Source organism: Salvelinus alpinus, unplaced genomic scaffold, assembly GCF_045679555.1.
Source record: "Salvelinus alpinus unplaced genomic scaffold, SLU_Salpinus.1 scaffold_40, whole genome shotgun sequence".
In the NCBI taxonomy this organism is placed as follows: domain Eukaryota; kingdom Metazoa; phylum Chordata; class Actinopteri; order Salmoniformes; family Salmonidae; genus Salvelinus; species Salvelinus alpinus.
This window is the reverse complement of record NW_027255981.1, coordinates 2,757,780-2,775,592: the sequence shown is the minus strand read 5'-3', so window position 1 is coordinate 2,775,592 and position 17,813 is coordinate 2,757,780. Positions and strand designations below refer to the sequence as shown.

The 17,813-nt window shown below is 41.2% G+C and overlaps 2 protein-coding genes and 1 long non-coding RNA gene across 3 annotated transcripts in view; 2 read left to right on the top strand and 1 right to left on the bottom strand.

The window, feature by feature from the left end:
* The window catches only part of LOC139567014 (zinc finger protein 180-like), a 740,647-nt gene that overhangs the window by 400,784 nt on the left and 322,050 nt on the right, over positions 1–17,813 (bottom strand). The gene's annotated exons all lie outside the window — the stretch shown is intronic.
* Positions 1–17,813, top strand: part of LOC139567006 (zinc finger protein 180-like) — a 497,856-nt gene that overhangs the window by 355,686 nt on the left and 124,357 nt on the right. The window lies entirely within an intron of this gene.
* On the top strand, positions 7,457–8,020 carry LOC139567024 (uncharacterized). Its single transcript, XR_011673203.1, has 3 exons — positions 7,457–7,598; positions 7,720–7,789; positions 7,882–8,020. It is a non-coding gene; the product is annotated as an uncharacterized lncRNA (long non-coding RNA).

The following is a 17,813-nucleotide window of genomic DNA, read 5'->3' as shown; positions in this document are numbered from 1 at the left end:
GGAGCTAATGAAATTTGATATAAGGCTTTTGGCTATTTCAATGGGGAAAGAAATTGCTCGTGCCAAGAGAGAAAGAATATGACATCATAAAGGGAATAATGGATTATACTAAAAAAAGTGAACTAACTAATCAGGAATTGCTGGAGCTATCATCATTACAAATGCAGTTAGACTGTATCTACGAGGAAAAGGCCCGGAGAGCGTTCGTAAGATCAAGACGAAAATGGATGGAAGAGGGAGAGAAAAATACAAAATATTTCTTTAATTTAGAAAAAAGGGCAGGCGAAAAGACTTCCATATGTAAATGAATGATTAATAATACTCCCAATAAAAATCCAAAAGAAATCTCTCAGCATGTTGCCCAGTTTTATCAGAATCTGTATACATCAGCCCAGCCAACTTCCAATATGGATTATTTCTTAGACAATGTAGCAAACATTGCTAAGAAGATAGATAATGATTTCAGGGATTTTTGTGATGAGTTATCTGAAATTGAGATAAAAGACTGTATTAAAAGCCTTAAGGACAATAGGTCCCCTGGAAATGATGGTTTAATAAGCGAGATTTATAAATCATTCAATGATAAATTGATTCCTTTCATTCTTGCTATGCTTCCTTAAAGCAAGGTGCAATTACTTTGATTCATTGGACATGGGTGGGGGAATATTTGTGTGACGACCTAAAATGGGGGCAGAAGCTCACCAGCACCCCATCTTATATGTCCAACCACCCCTGAACGTCAGACTCTATTGAAGCACATACAGTGTTGTAAAGTACTTCAGTAAAAATACTTTAAAGTACTACTTAAGTAGTTTTTGGGGGTATCTGTACTTTACTATTTATAGTTTTGACAACTTTTACTTTACTACATTTCTAAGGAAAATAATGTACTTTTTACTCCATACATTTTCCCTGACACCCAAAAGTAATCGTTACATTTTGAATGGCTAGCAGGACAGGAAAATTGTCGGTTGGATGTACTGCCAAATTCTCTAAAATGACGTTGGAGGCGACTTATGGTAGAGAAATGAACATTCAAAATCAATATATTCGATATATACTATTTATTAGCATATTGACAGATTATTGCTATCAACTGCTGGTTGCAAGTTATATTACCCTGTTTGTATCTTTTGGAACAATGGTAGATAAGTTGCTTAAAATTATGTAGAATAGATAGATGGGCTACCACTGGTGTCACAGGCATCCACAGGTCTTGACCCCCATGTTGCGATACTTCTTTAGGATCACGTTGTTGTTGTCATCGTAGAAGAGTACAGAGACGGGACTGAGCTTGGTGGGTGGGCAGCACGCTTTGGGAACCTCATCCGGCTTCAGAAGGTGAACCTGCCATTGAAAACGGTAAATCAGACTCATTCATACATGCACTTTCATATAGTCAATGATAATATCCTGTTATAAAAGAGATATGGGTTATTTAGGCAATAAGGCCCAAGGAGGGGTGGTATATTGGCCATATACCACAAACCACAGAGGTGCCTTATTGCTATTAGAACACCTACTCATTCAAGGGTTTTTCTTTATTTTTACTATTTTCTACATTGTTGAATAATAGTGAAGACATCAAAACTATGAAATAACACAAATGGAATCATGTAGTAACCAAAAAAGTGTGAAACATATCATATATTTGAGATTCTTCAAATAGCCACCCTTGGCCTTGATGACAGCTTTGCACACTCTTGGTATTCTCTCAACCAACTTCATCTGGAATGCTTTTCCAACAGTCTTGAAGGAGTTCCCACATATGCTGAGCACTTGTTGGCTGTTTTTCCTTTACTCTGCAGTCCTACTCATCTCAAAACATCTCAATTTGGATGAGGTCGGGGGATTGTGGAGGCCAGGTCATCTGATGCAGCACTACCGTCACTCTTCTTCTTGGTAAAATAGCCCTACCACAGCCTGGAGGTGTGTTGGGTCATTGTCCTGTTGAAAAACAAATTCATTTTCCTGAGTGGCACAGTGGTCTAAGGCAAGCTGTGCAGTTAGAGATCCTGGTTAGAGTCCAGGCTCTGTCGCAGCCGGCCGTGACCGGGAGACCCATGGGGCGGCACACAATTGGCCCAGCGTCGTCCGGGTTAGGGGAAGGTTTGGTCCGCAGGGACGTTCTAGTGACTCCTGTGGCGAGCCGGGCACAATGCACGCTGACAGGGTTGCCAGGTGTATGGTGTTTCCTCCGACACATTGGTGCGGCTGGCTTCCGGGTTAAGCAGGCATTGTGTCAAGAAGCAGTGTGGCTTGGCTGGGTTGTGTTTTGGAGGACGCACGCCTCTCGACCTTCGCCTCTCCTGAGTCCATACGGGAGTTGCAGCGATGAAACAAGACTGAAACTACCAATTGGATACCACGAAAAAGGTGTAAAAGTAACAAACAATTGTTTTTATGTTTTTAAAATAATTTATTAAAACAAATGATAGTCCCACTAAGCCCAAACCAGATGGGATGACGTATAGCTGCAGAATGCTGTTGTAGCCATGCTGGTTAAGTGTGAATTCTAAATAAATCACAGACAGTGATTCCTCCTCCATACTTTATGGTAGGAAATACACATGCAGAGATCATCTGTTCACCCACACCGCATCTCACAAAGACATGGCAGTTGGAACCAATAATCTCAAATTTGGGCTCCAGACCAAAGGACAAATTGATTGTGTTTCATGGCCCAAGTAAGTCTCTTCTTGTTATTGGTGTCCTTTAATAGTGGTTTATTTGCAGCAATTCAACTATAAATGCCTGATTCAAACAGTCTCCTCTGAACAGTTGATATTGAGATGTGTCAGTTAAACTCTATGAAGCATTTATTTGGGCAGCAATATCTGAGGCTGGTAACTCTAATGAACTTATCCTTATGCAGCAGAGGTAACTCTGGGTCTTCCATTGCTGTGGTGGTTCTCATGAGAGCCAGTTTCATCATAGCGCTTGATTGTTTTTGCAACTACACTTGATATATTCCGTATTGACTGACCTTTATGTCATAAAGTAATGATGGACTGTTGTTTCTCTTTGCTTATTTGAGCTGTTCTTGCCATAATATCGACTTGGTATTTTACCAAATAGAGCTATCTTCTGTATACCCCCCCCCCCCCCCCCCCACCATGTCACAACACAATTGATTGTGTCAAATGCATTAAAAAGGAAAGAAATTTCACTTTCAAGAAGGCACACCTGTTAATTGAAATGCATTCCAGGTGACTTTCTCATGAAGCTGGTTGAGAGAATGCCAAGAGTGTGCAAAGCAGTCATCAAGGCAAAGGATGGCTACTTTGAAGAATCTAAAATATATTTGGATTTGTTTAACACTTTTTTTGTTACTACATGATTCCATATGTGTTATTTCATCGTTTTGATGTCTTCACTATTTTTCTTCAATGTAGAAAATAGTAAAAATAAAGAAAAACCCTTGAATGAGTAGGTGTTCTAAAACTTTTGACCGGTAGTGTAAAGCCTTCAGTGCTTTTTTCCCGTGGGCTGTGGCCCCCCTTGTCTGAATTTGGTCAATATGTCCTCCAAAAGTCTTTATAGCCCACTGTGGCAAAGACTATACTTTCAGGAGTTAAACAACACAATAAAAAAAATCACCTCTCATTCTTCCAACTTATCTATAGACTTTATAAAACACAATATTTGGTATTTGTATTTTATATTATACCAACGAGAAAGGAAAGCATCTGGTGGCAAAATAGCCCAAAACATACAATTATTAATTCATTCAAGCTTTACAAATATGCTCAATCAATAGAATATTATGTCAGAAAACAATAGTCTAAACCCAATGTCTCTACCATATATGGTTGAAAAGTTACCGACGAGTTACTCTGAGAATTTAACCTCACAACACCAAATATGGAACACATACAACCAAGTGCGGTGCAGTTTAAACTAATAATGGTCACAGCAAATTATCGTTATTATTTCATCAACACTGTGAAGTACAAGTACATGAATGTTATAATATTGTAGAGAACAAGCTAACTTACAATAAAACCTGCTGTCGTTTAAGTATGGGTGGTGACGGGAATCGAACCCACTACCCTGGCGTTGCAACCGTCATGCTCTATCATGGTCATGGGTGCACCTCAGCCACGCTCAAGGTCCTAAATGATATCTTAACCACCATCGATAAGAAACAATACTGTGCAGCCGTATTCATTGACCTGGCCAAGGCTTTCGACTCTGTCAATCACCACATCCTTATCGACAGACTCAACAGCCTTGGTTTCTCAAATGATTGCCTCGCCTGGTTCACCAACTACTTCTCCGATAGAGTTGAGTGTGTAAAATCGGCTTCCTGTAATCCGGGCCTCTGGCAGTCTCTATGGGGGTGCCACAGGGTTCAATTCTTGGGCCGACTCTCTCTCTGTATACATCAATGATGTCGCTCTTGCTGCTGGTGAGTCTCTGATCCACCTCTACGCAGATGACACCATTCTGTATACTTCTGACCCTTCTTGGACACTGTGTTAACTACCCTCCAGACGAGCTTCAATGCCATACAACTCTCCTCCCGTGGCCTCCAAATGCTCTTAAATACAAGTAAAACTAAATGCATGCTCTTCAACCGATCGCTGCCTGCACCTGCCCGCCCGTCCAGCATCACTACTCTGGACGGTTCTGACTTAGAATATGTGGACAAATACAAATACCTAGGTGTCTGGTTAGACTGTACACTCTCTTTCCAGACTCACATCAAACATCTCTAATCCATAGTTAAATCTAGAATTGGCTTCCTATTTCGCAACAAAGCATCCTTCACTCATGCTGCCAAACATACCCTCGTAAAACTGACCATCTTACCGATCCTCGACTTCGGCGATGTCATTTACAAAATAGCCTCCAACACCCTACTCAACAAATTGGATGCAGTCTATCACAGTGCCATCCGTTTTGTCACCAAAGCCCCATATACTACCCACCACTGCGACCTGTACGCTCTCGTTGGCTGGCCCTCGCTTCATACTCGTCAACAAACCCACTGGCTCCAGGTCACCTACAAGACCCTGCTAGGTAAAGTCCCGCCTTATCTCAGCTCACTGGTCACCATAGCAGCACTCACTCGTAGCACGCGCTCCAGCAGGTTTATCTCACTGGTCACCCCCAAAGCCAATTCCTCCTTTGGCCGCCTCTCCTTCCAGTTCTCTGCTGCCAATGACTGGAACAAACTACAAAAATCTCTGAAACTGGAGACACTTATCTCCCTCACTAGCTTTAAGCACCAGCTGTCAGAGCAGCTCACAGATCACTACACCTGTACATAGCCGATCTATAAATAGCCCAAACAACTACCTCATCCCCTACTGTATTTATTTATCTTGCTCCTTTGCACCCCAGTATTTCTACTTTGCACATTCATCTACTGCAAATCTACCATTCCAGTGTTTTTAATTGCTATATTGTATTAACTTCGCCACCATGGCCTATTTATTGCCCTACCTTCCATATCTCACCTAATTTGCTCAAATTGTATATAGACTTGTTTTTCTACTGTATTATTGACTGTAATTGACTGTTTACTCCATTTGTAACTCTGTGTTGTTGTATGTGTCGAACTGCTTTGCTTTATCTTGGCCAGGTCGCAGTTGTAAATGAGAACTTGTTCTCAACTTGCCTACCTGGTTAAATAAAGGTGAAATAAAAAAGTAAAAAATATCAACTGAGCTACGAAGGAGCACGTCGACATCACTAGAATGATGACAAGAAATTTTAACGGATTCTAAGGGGAATCATAGAATTCCAAACTCATTTCTATGGCAACACAGTTGTCAATTTTGTAAACAATCATTTTTGAACGTGTGTTGCCAAGAGACATCTAACCGACGTTCTATGGAACGTTTTCTGTGCGAAAATAACAACTTCAGTTTTCTGCTGACAACAAACTTGATTGATTTCTGAGACCTGAGATAGAACTATCGACTGGAAAATGCCTGGGTGCTTTTCAAGACTGGCGGAGAGAGTGCATGGACGTCGGCGGCCTACTGCGTCGACAGGTTGTTCAAATTCATTTGTGGCTTGTTTTTCTTGTCTTTTTCTGTTTTGCAGGGTTCGTGATCATCGACAGGTGGACAGCGACAGCGACTTCGAAGAGGGTATGTGGAGTTTAAAACTCTTATTTTACTACATTTAACAATGTCATTATAATTTGCGAAATGTTGTGTATTTCTATAATTCAGACTTGGCAAAAATGCTTGTGCTAGAGATGTTGTAGCTTGCTAGATTGCTAGCTAACATTAACTTTAGTAACTGTTGCTAAGCGATCGACTTTTGCTACCTAGCTAGCTAGTATTAGCAATCTTGCTACGTTTTATGTCCTAAAAATTGTTTATTTTATATTCAAATGTTCCTCATTTTAGAAACAACTGTCCTGGATGAGGTCCAGTTGGATGTGCCATTGGATGATGTACCAGATGTTCCACAGCTGCCAGTCCTCCTTGATGTCCAGAATGCTGCTATCATCCTTGAGGATGTGCCAGATGTGCAGACTATCATTGAGGTACAATTTTCTGAAAGTTTGGGGTTTTATGTTTGAAAAATATCCCAGATATTCAAGTTGTGTCTCTTTGACATGAAAGAAATCTCTTGTCTGCTTTCTGCTTTAGGAGGCCACTGGCAATTGGCAGTTGATTCCGATTAGGTTCAGCCCCCTGGTTAAAGCTTGGAGAACTTTCCAGTTCATCAGCCCCATCATCACCTACTTGCGTGGGGGATCCCAGGTATGTGTCTTTGTAACTACCTAATCCTAATCTACATGGTCAGTCATTTGATCTTGATGGAAATGTGTCACAGCAATTGCTGAAGTGGTTTTGTTGATGTTGTCTTGTTGTTTATCTCAACAGCAGGTGGTGGTGAGGATGCACCACGTGAGTAGGGTGAGAGGCCTGGAGACTCAACTGGTGTGGGCCATCTCCAAGGAGACAGCCAGACTTAGTCCAGAGGGCATCCCCTACTGTGCCACCAAAGAGCAGTCCATCACTTGGATCCAGGTAAGACGTAAATACTACTGAAATAGTATTAGATTAGGCTTTTCTTCACTTATTCCATTTGGCCTTAACATGTATTCTCTCTCTGTCAGTGTTTGGCTGGCAGGGTGACCCACTATGCGTCTCACCTCCGCCACGAGACGTCTGTGGGCGTGACGCTTGGCTGCTACCAGGTAAATAAACGATTTCCTATGTATATAGACTAGACATTACTTGGCATTTTTGCATTAGATTTGGTGTGTTTTCTAATAACGTGTGTGTGGTAAACAGGTGTGTTGTGTGTCAGCAGACTGATGTCTCAGTGGTGTACGCCACTCTCCACATGGGGCTGGACGGGCTTCTCTCCTCTTCAGCGTGGTCGGAGGCTGCCTCCTTCTCTACGCCCACCACTCATCCGTTCACTGACCCAGAGCCTGAGGGCCACAAATGCTATGAGGTCAGACGTTACACACACATACTATTGACTAGGAGCATTAAGATCCTTCCATTGACCGATTGTTTGTTATGTCATTGCATTGGTCACTGATTTTGAATGCTTGTTTTGTTGTCGTAGGGCTGGGAGGAGGACCTGCTGCCTGAGGAGAGGGAGGTTCCTCTGCTAAAGTGAGTTCTTCTAAATGTCTGTGTAGTCTGGGCTTGTCAGATGCTGAAGGATAGTGGTCATAATGCTGTTATCCCCCATTGTCTCTAATGGTTGACATGCTCCATTCCCTCCCTTTCACAGCCTCTACCTTACCACCAAGAGAGTGGAGGACATCGCCCTGAGGCTCGTCTCCCTGCGCCAGGCCTTCACTGTGAGTGAACCCACTTTTCTTTTTCTATCTGTGACTTCTTGTTCTGTCTCCTAGAGGAAGACGCCTCACCCTAACTCTTCCCTCTTCCCTAGACCCTGCTTGGTTCCACCCTGAGCAGGAACCATCTGTTTGTGGCGGGAAAGGTCCTCCTGGGCGCACTGGTTCAGGCAAGCCACATGGTAACTCACCAACTCTTTCTCTTTCAAGGGAAAGAGAGCGTCCCTGAGGGGAAATGTGTTCTGTTCACTAAGATGCTATTTTCTTTGTCATAGGACGAGGCCAAGTTCATCCGTACCTATAATGACTTTGTGGACTACCTGAGTGAGCCCTCCAAGCGGAATGATATTGAGAGGGAGCTGGCTGGGGCAAAGGGGAGTTCATTAACTATTTCAAGTCTCACTGAGTTCTTCCACATGCATGTCTTTTATACATCACAGTAGCTGATCTATATGAAATCATTCCTATTTTCTCCAAATGTGTTTTCTTGTCCTAGATCCATCATGTGAACATGATAGATGTCCTCTTTGAGCGGGTGCTGTTTGGGATGATGACAGCTCAGAAGTCCCTGATGGTGGTAAGTAGCATGTCACTGGTACATGTTTTGATATCTCTCTATTAGCAGTTTCACTTAAATTCCTCTTCTCTTCTCTCCTCTTTTCTCCTCCTTTGTTTCCTTCAGCACCCTGGTGGGTTCGTGGAGCGTCTGTACGCTCTCCTGTACTCCTTCCTGCCCACTGCTGCCAACATGGAGCCAGAGGCTGACAGATACCTGCTTCTGCTCAATGTAAGAGTCAAGAGGTTACTTCCTGTTTACTTCCATATTCTTAGTGTACTTCCTTTTTTACTTCCTTATTCATGGTTAACCAGGTTCCAATGCCATTTTAGGGAGAGTATTTCTAATTGTCTCTCTCCTCTTGATAAGCTAGTAACTCAGAGCCATTTTCTATGTGTTGTGTGGTGTTCTCTTCAGGGCGGGCTGATGGCTCTGCTAGATGACATGTTTGGCCAGCAGCTGGCCTGGTACTTTAACCCAGAGTCTCTGGTCACGGAGCTCTCCAGCCTCCTGGAGTACCACTTGGAGAACCTCATGGCCAGCATGTAGTCCTACTGCAGGGACCATACACCTTTCTCCTTCTCTCTCTCTTTTGAAGGAAATGAGGACTTGAAGTGCTTTGTTGAACCCTGATTAGTTAACACCCATTAATTTAATGTATTCTCTTGTTTTCTCTCCCCACAGGATTCTTGTGACACTTTGCCACCCAACAGGGATCTAGACACCAATGCACTACATTACTTTGCACTGAATTTGACATTTTTAAATAAAATAAGTTGTAGTTCAAGAACATTTTGGTGTCCGTGTTTTCATCTATTTGATTTTTATGACCATTTCCTCTTCCTAGAGGTATAATGCTAATATTAGATTATTACATGAACAATAATGCTTTATTATCTGCATATGGAAATAAAAAACAACGTTTAGTTGATTTACAGACACTACAGGCCCACACTTTATATGGTTTTGTACTGTGGTTTGTGATACTGTACTATTTAAAAACATGTAGGACTACATACACTGAGTGCACAAAACATTAGGAACATCTTCCTAATATTGAGCTTCACACCCTTTTTCCCACTCAGAACAGCCTCAATTCGTCTGGGCATGGACTCTAAAAGCTGCCCTAAGCGTTCCACAAGGATGCTGGCCCATGTTGTGTCAAGTTGGCTGGACGTCCTTTGGGTGGTGGACCATTCTTGATACACATGGGAAACGGTTGAGCATGAAAAAACAGCAGTGTTGCAGTTCTTGACACACTTAACCTGGTGCGCCTGGCACCTACTACCATACCCCGTTCAAAGGCAGTTAAATCTTTTGTCAGGGAAAATGTATGGAGTAAAAAGTACATTATTTTCCTTAGAAATGTAGTAATGTAAAAGTTGTCAAAACTATAAATAGTAAAGTACAGATACCCCCAAAAACTACTTAAGTAGTACTTTAAAGTATTTTTACTTAAGTACTTTACACCACTGTAGGTGCTTCAAGTCTGACGTTCAGGGGTGGTTGGACATATAAGATGGTGTAACGGCTTTCCTCCTCCTCTTCATACGAAGAGGAGGAGTAGTGATTCGACCAAGGCGCAGCGTTGTGATAAGACATGATATTTATTTAACAAGACAAAAGACGAAACGAAATACTCTTAAACAAACTACAAAACAACAAACGATGTAGACAGACCTGGACGTAAGAACTTACATGTAACACGAAGGACGCACGAACAGGGAAATGACTACATAAAAACCGAACGAACAAAATGAACAAACAAACCGAAACAGTCCCATATGGTGCAACATAGACAGACACTGACACAGGAGACAACCACCCACAAACAAACACTGTGAAACTACCTACCTTAATATGATTCTCAATCAGAGGAGATGAAAACCACCTGCCTCTAATTGAGAACCATATTAGGTACCCATTCACCAACATAGAAACAGAAAACATAGACTGCCCACCCAAACTCACGTCCTGACCAACTAACACATACAAAACTAACAGAAAACAGGTCAGGAACGTGACAGATGGGGTGCTGGTGAGCTTCTGCCCCCATTTTAGGTCGTCACACAAATATTCCCCCACCCATGTCCAGGGGTCTCAGTGTTATGTCCCTTTACGCCATTATACCAGTCGCAGTGTTCAAATCGTGTATCTGTGAATCACAACTTGAAAGACAATGAGTGACAACATTTCCACATGTTAAGCCATACAACATATAACTGAAGCATACAGTAGTGCAAGAGTTTGCTGCTGACATCTCTGTTGACGAGTCTACGATATGTAAAACACTAAACAACAATGGTGTTCATGGGAGGACACCACGGAAGAAGCCACTGCTGTCCAAAAAAACTTTGCTGCATGTCTGAAGTTTGCAAACGTCCACCTGGATGTTCCACAGCGCTACTGGCAAAATATTCTGTAGACAGATGAAACTACAGTTGGGTTGTTTGGAAGGAACACACAACACCATGTGTGGAGAAAAAAAGGCACAGCACAGCAACATCAAAACCTCATCCCAACTGTAAAGTATGGTGGAGGGAGCATCGTGGTTTGAGGCTGTTTTGCTGCTTCAGGACCTGGACAGCTTGCTATCATCAAGGGTAAAATAAATTCCCAAGTTTATCAAGATATTTTACAGGAGAATGTTAGGCTATCTGTCTGCCAATTGAAGCTCAACAGAAGTTGGGTGATGCAACAGGACAACGACCCAAAACACAATAGTAAATCAACAACAGAATGGCTTCAACAGAAGGAAAAACACCTTCTGGAGTGGCCCACTCAGAGTCCTGATCTCATCCCGATTGAGATGCTGTGGCATGACCTCAAGAGAGCAGTTCACAGCAGACATCCCAATAATATTGCTGAACTGAAACAGTTTTGTAAAGAGGAATGATCCAAAAATCCTCCTGACAGTTGTGCTGATCTGATCCACAACTACAGAAAATGTTTGGTTGAGGTTATTGCTGCCAAAGGAGGGTCAACCAGTTATTAAATCCAAGGGTTCACATACTTTTCCCACCCTGCACTGTGAATGTTTACACAGTGTTTTCAATAAAGATATGAAAACGTATATTTGTGTGTTATTAGTTTAAGCAGACTTTGTTTGTCTATTGTTGTGACCTAGATGAAGGTTAAATCACATTTTATGACCAATTTATGCAGAAATCCAGGTATTTCTGAAGGGTTCACATACTTTTTCTTGCCACTGAATACTGCATCTTACCCCAGCTGTAGGTCCATTGTGTGTGTGATCGTTTTAAGCCTCAACATCAACCAGCTCTGGTGGCATTGGGGACTTGGGATGCTTGCTCTCAAAGTGCTGTTTGAATGTCTTCAGGTCAGGCATCTGCTTCTGTAAGGGTCAGGTAAGGAATGGAGGATATTAACAATCATTGGCTGAGACTGAATTTTGGTGTGGCAAACACAGTAATAAGATGCATCAAACTACTACACATCACACAGGCCAGTACAAGGGACTGCACTGAGAGAAACCTAAAGGTAGGCACATGAAATGTTCAGGTTGCTGCACAGACTATGGAGGCTCTAGTCTAGAGTGCCAGGCATTTGTTCAACTCTAAATGGTTAAATGACTCTGACGTTCAGGGGTGGTTGGAGAGACTGCTGGTGCTGGTGAGCTTCTGACCTTATTTTAGGTCGTCACACAAATATTCCCCCACCCATGTCCAGGGGTCTCAGTGTTATGTGCCTTGAAATCTATGTACTTTTGGTAATACTTTGTAAGTAGGCAACAAATACAATCATCTTAAATTGACATGTTGAATTTTTTTGCCATAGTAAATTGTATATTGCGTAAAATTTCCCCAATGCGGACAGTTTGTATTTACTACACTACACAAGCTAACTACTCACCCTATAAAACTTACACAAAATGTTAACCTCAGATTGGTGATGTTAGTCTAAAAGGTTATAGACATCCCGATGACAAGATTGATTGTTTTAAACAGATCTGTCACGACTTCCTCAGAATCCGGTTCCTCTCCTTGTTTGGGCTGTGTTCGGCGGTCGACGTCACCGGTCTTCTAGCCATCGCTGATCCACCTTTCATTTTCCATTTGTTTTGTCTTGTTTTCCCACACACCTGGTTTACATTCCCTCATTACTTGACGTGTATATAACCCTTTGTTCCCCCCATGTCTGTGTGTGGAATTGTTTGTTGTAAAGTGTATGTGCACTTCAGACTGGTTTGCGACAGGTTATTTCAACCCATATTTTGTTGTTCTGGGTGCCGTTGGTTTTTTCCTCATTAAACTGCTCCGGTTATTACCCAGTTCTGCTCTCCTGCGCCTGACTTCCCTGCAGCCCGTTACGCACCTCTTACAAGATCAATATCTTAGGTTTTGTACCATAGATTTTCCCAAGAGCTGGGATGGGCAGAACTTAGAACGCGGAGTTAATGAAATGCCCAGGAAATGGCACAGAACATTTGGGGCGGTCTCTCCATAAAAATCAATGGCCACACACCAATACATGGATTTGACAGTCTAACTATTACTTAAATAGCAGTCAACTGTTGTCACTGTTGTTATTCTATAGAGGGCCGTGATTCGTTTAGGTTAACTAACAAAAAAAGTGGTCTGGTCCCTTTTCCATGATGGATGCCTCCCGAAATCAACATCCATCATTTCAAAATATAGATATAAACCTTCAAGTACTCATCTAACCAACTTCTTCAGGGCCAGCCTCAATTATATGTGAGATTCAGTGAACAAGGCTGGAAGGTGAGATTCTATCTCTCTTAACTACTCATTGTACTGAATAGATAATCATGAGCTAACATTGTACCACCTTATACCCAGGTTACAGCAAGTAACACACAGTTAGAATTTTTAGGGAAGCAAGGCATTTGTGTAGGATGTGCATTGTAGAGTATGTTCTTTGGAATCTTTATCATGTATTTCTCATTGAAAGAGTCTATTCTAGTCATTCATCTAATCTTGTCATTCGATTTCTATGGTATTTCTCTCCATTAGGACTGGGTATTGGCTCCTATGGGTTACTCTGCCTTCTACTGTGATGGAGAATGCCTCTACCCTCTGTGTTCCTGCATGAACTCCACCACCCACACTATGATCCAACTAGTGGTCAGTATGCACTACTACACCCTCTCTCACATGAACGCTAACATTACTGGTTTCAGTGGGAAAGATAGGAAATGTTTCAGACATTAATGGCAAATATTAAAAATTAAGATACCCAAGTTACCGGAGTCTACAATGGCAGACTGTTAATGTAGAGTAGGGATAGTGAGAAGTAACATTCAAGACTGAAGCAATTACCCCCTCTAGTGGTATACTGTACCAGGTTACTACACACACTGATTATACAAAACACACTGATTATACAAAACATTGAGGACACCTGCTCTTTCCATGACATAGACTGACCAAGTGAAAGCTATGACCCCTTATTGATGTCACTTGTTGAATCCACTTCAATCAGTGTAGATGAAGGGGAGTTAAAGAAAGATTTTACAACCTTGAGAGAATTGAGACATGGACTGTGTGTGTCATTCAGAGGGTGATTCGGCAAGACAAAAGATTTAACTGCCTTTGAACGGGGTACTTATTTTCCACCATAATTTGCAAATAAATTCATTAAAAATCCTACAATGTGATTGTCTGGATTTGTTTTTCTCATTTTGTCTGTCATAGTTGAAGTGTACCTATGATGAAAATTACAGGCCTCTCTCATCTTTTTAAGTGGGAGAACTTGCACAATTGGTGGCTGACTAAATACTTTTTTACCCCACTGTACATTGCACAGGATTAAGAAATCCTGAATGTATTGAAATGTGTTAAAACTTGTTATGGATAGGGGGCAGCATTTTCACGTTTGGATGAAAAGCGTGCCCAGAGTAAACTGCCTGCTACTCAGTCCCAGTTGCTAATATATGCATATTGTTAGTAGATTTGGATAGAAAACACTCTGAAGTTTTTAAAACTGTTTGAATGATGTCTGTGATTATAACAGAACTCATATGGCAGGCGAAAACCTGAGAAAAATCAAACCAGGAAATGGGAAATCTGAGGTTTGTAGGTTTTCAACTCTTGGCCTATCGAATACACAGTGTCTATGGGGTCATTTTGCACTTCCTAAGGCTTCCACTAGATGTCAACAGTCTTTAGAACCTTGTTTGATGCTTCTACTGTGAAGTGGGGCCGAATGAGTCAGAGGTCTGCCAGAATGCCTTGAGCTCATGACGCTCGTTCACGTAAGAGCGAGCACTGTTCCATTGCTTTTCTGAAGACAAAGGAATTCTCCGGTTGGAACATTATTGAAGATTTATGATAAAAACATCCTAAACATACTTAGTTTGACATGTTTCTAAGGACTGTAATATGACTTTACGCCTGAACTTTTGCCTGGACCTGCCCGTGAGAGTTTAGATTGTGTACTGAACGCGCGAACCAAAAGGAGAAATTTGGACATAAATAATGGACTTTATGGAACAAATCAAACATTTATTGTGGAACTGGGATTCCTGGGAGTGCATTCTGATGAAGATCATCAAAGATAAGTGAATATTTATAATTCTATTTCTGACTTATGTTGACTCCAACATGGCAGATATCTTTTTGGGTTGTGTATGTCTCTGAGCGCCGTACTCAGATTATTGCATGGTTTGCTTTTTCCGTAAAGTTTAAAAAAAATCTGACACAGCGGTTGTATTAAGGAGAAGTATATCTTTAAATCTGTGAATAACACTTGTATCTTTTATCAATGTTTATTATGAGTATTTCTGTAAATTGATGTGGCTCTGTGCAAATTCACGGGATGTTTTGGAGACAAAGCCAAATGTAAACTGAGGATTTTGGATATAAATATGAACTTGATCGAACAAAACATACATGTATTGTGTAACATGTTGTCCCGGGAGTGTCATCTGATGAAGAATATCAAAGGTTAGTGATTAATTTCATCAATATTTCTGCTTTTTGTGACTCCTCTCTTTGGTTGGAAAATCGCTGTATGCTTTCTGTGACTAGTTGCTGTCCTAACATAATGATATGTTCTGCTTTCGCCGAAAAGCTTTTTTGAAATCGGACACTGTGGTTGGATTAACGAGATTGTTATCTTTAAAATGATGTCTAATACTTGTGTGTTTGAGAAATTTGAATTATGATATTTCTGTTGATTGAATTTGGCGCCCTGCAATTTCATTGGCTGTTGGCGAGTGGTTCCGCTAGTCCTAGACAGGTTTTAATAACCCATCATTTATACATGTTAATTCATAACCCATCATTTATATATGTTAACCCATCATTTATACCTGTTGATTCATAACCCATCATTTATACCTGTTAATTCATAACCCATCATTTATACCTGTTAGTTCATAACCAATCATTTATACCTGTTAATTCATAACCCATCATTTATAACTGTTAAATCATAACCCATCATTTATACCTGTTAATTCATAACTCATCATTTATACCTGTTAATTCATAACCCATCATTTATACCTGTTAGTTCATAACCCATCATTTATACCTGTTAATTCATAACCCATCGTTTGTACCTGTTAGTTCATAACCCATCGTTTGTACCTGTTAATTCATAACCCATCGTTTATACCTGTTAGTTCATAACCCATCATTTATACCTGTTAATTCATAATCCATCATTTATACCTGTTAATTCAGGGGCGGTTCAGGCAGGCTGGCACGCTCTCCCTGACCTTACTTGGCAGAAACTAATGGAGATCCATAATAAACCCCAGGAAGAGTAGCTGCTGCCTCGACAGGAACTAATGGGGATCCATAATAAACCCCAGGAAGAGTAGTTGCTGCCTTGGCAGGAACTAATGGGGATCCATAATAAACCCCAGGAAGAGTAGCTGCTGCCTTGGCAGGAACTAATGGGGATCCATATTAAACCCCAGGAGGAGTAGCTGCTGCCTTGGCAGGAACTAATGGGGATCCATAATAAACCTCAGGAAGAGTAGCTGCTGCCTTGGCAGGAACTAATGGCGATCCATAATAAATACAAATACTTGAATCAATATATTTGTCTCTCTTTTCTCTCGGATTCGAAAATGCTAATTAGCATCAAAGTAGACGACGTGCAAGACTACAAATCCCTGCAAGCTCCTGCATGTCATCTCTAGCAGACACCTTTCACAGAACAGTTCACAGAATAGTCCATTGAAATAAATGTTGACAATTTAATCATTGCTTCATAAAGGCCTGATTGGTGGAGTGCTGCAGAGATGGTTGTCCTTCTGGAAGGTTCTCCCATCTCCACAGAGGAGCTCCGGAGCTCTGTCAGAGTGAACATCGGGTTCTTGTTCACCTCCCTGACCAAGGCCGTTCTCCCCCGATTTCTCAGTTTGGCCAGGCGGCCGGCTCTAGGAAGAGTCTTGGTGGTTCCAAACTTCTTCCTTTTAAGAATGATGGAGGCCACTGTGTTCTTGGGGACCTTCAATGCTGAAGACATTTTTTGGTACCTTTCCCCAGATCTGTGCCTCGAAATCCTTTGACCTCATGGCTTGGTTTTTGCTCTGACATGCACTGTAAACTGTGGGACTTTATATAGACAAGTGTGTTTCTCTCCAAATCATGTCTAATCAATTGAATGTACCACAAGTGGACTCCAATCAAGCTGGAGAAACATCTCAAGGATGATCAATGGAATCAGGATGCATCTGAGCACAATTTCGAGTCTCATAGCAAAGGGTCTGAATACTTAAGTAAATACATTTGCAAAAATGTCTAAACCTGTTTTGGGTTGTCATTATGAGCTATTGTGTGTAGATTGATGAGGGGAAAAAAATATTCAATTTTAGAATAAGGCTGTAATGTCACTAAATGTGGAAAAAGTGAAGGGGTTTGAATACTTAATGAATGCGCTGTATTTCACTGGCAGAGTTGTCTACCATTGGCAGTTTTGTACACAGTCACGTGATACGTGGTATAGAAAAGTCCAATCTTAGGAGAGTACATGGGAGGCACTATACTGTGTGTCTGCAGGTGTCTATCTGGTCAAAACCACTGATACAGGTGCCCCTCCACCCTCTGGTGGGATGGATCATGTCTACAGAGAAACTTAGATTCAAATACTTTGATTTGTGTGTATTGGTTATACTGTATGTGTGAAATTGTTAGATATCACTTGTTAGATATTACTGCACTGTCGGAGCTAGAAACACAAGCATTTCACTACACCCGCAATAACATCTGCTAAATATGTGTAAGTGACCAATAAAATGTGATTTTGATTTGAAATAAACGTCCTATTTATCAAATGTGCTTTTGGTTGGGGTCAACATGAATCCAAAGGATTTGAATTTGTTAAAAGTCCATATTGATACAGAAACACAAAACCATGATTTATATTTATTAAGAACAAGTTGATTGACAAAGTCATGAAAAATTGGAAGAATTGAATAAACCATATTTTGGCTATGATAAAAGATATGCCTCTGGGGTCAAAATGATCCATGTC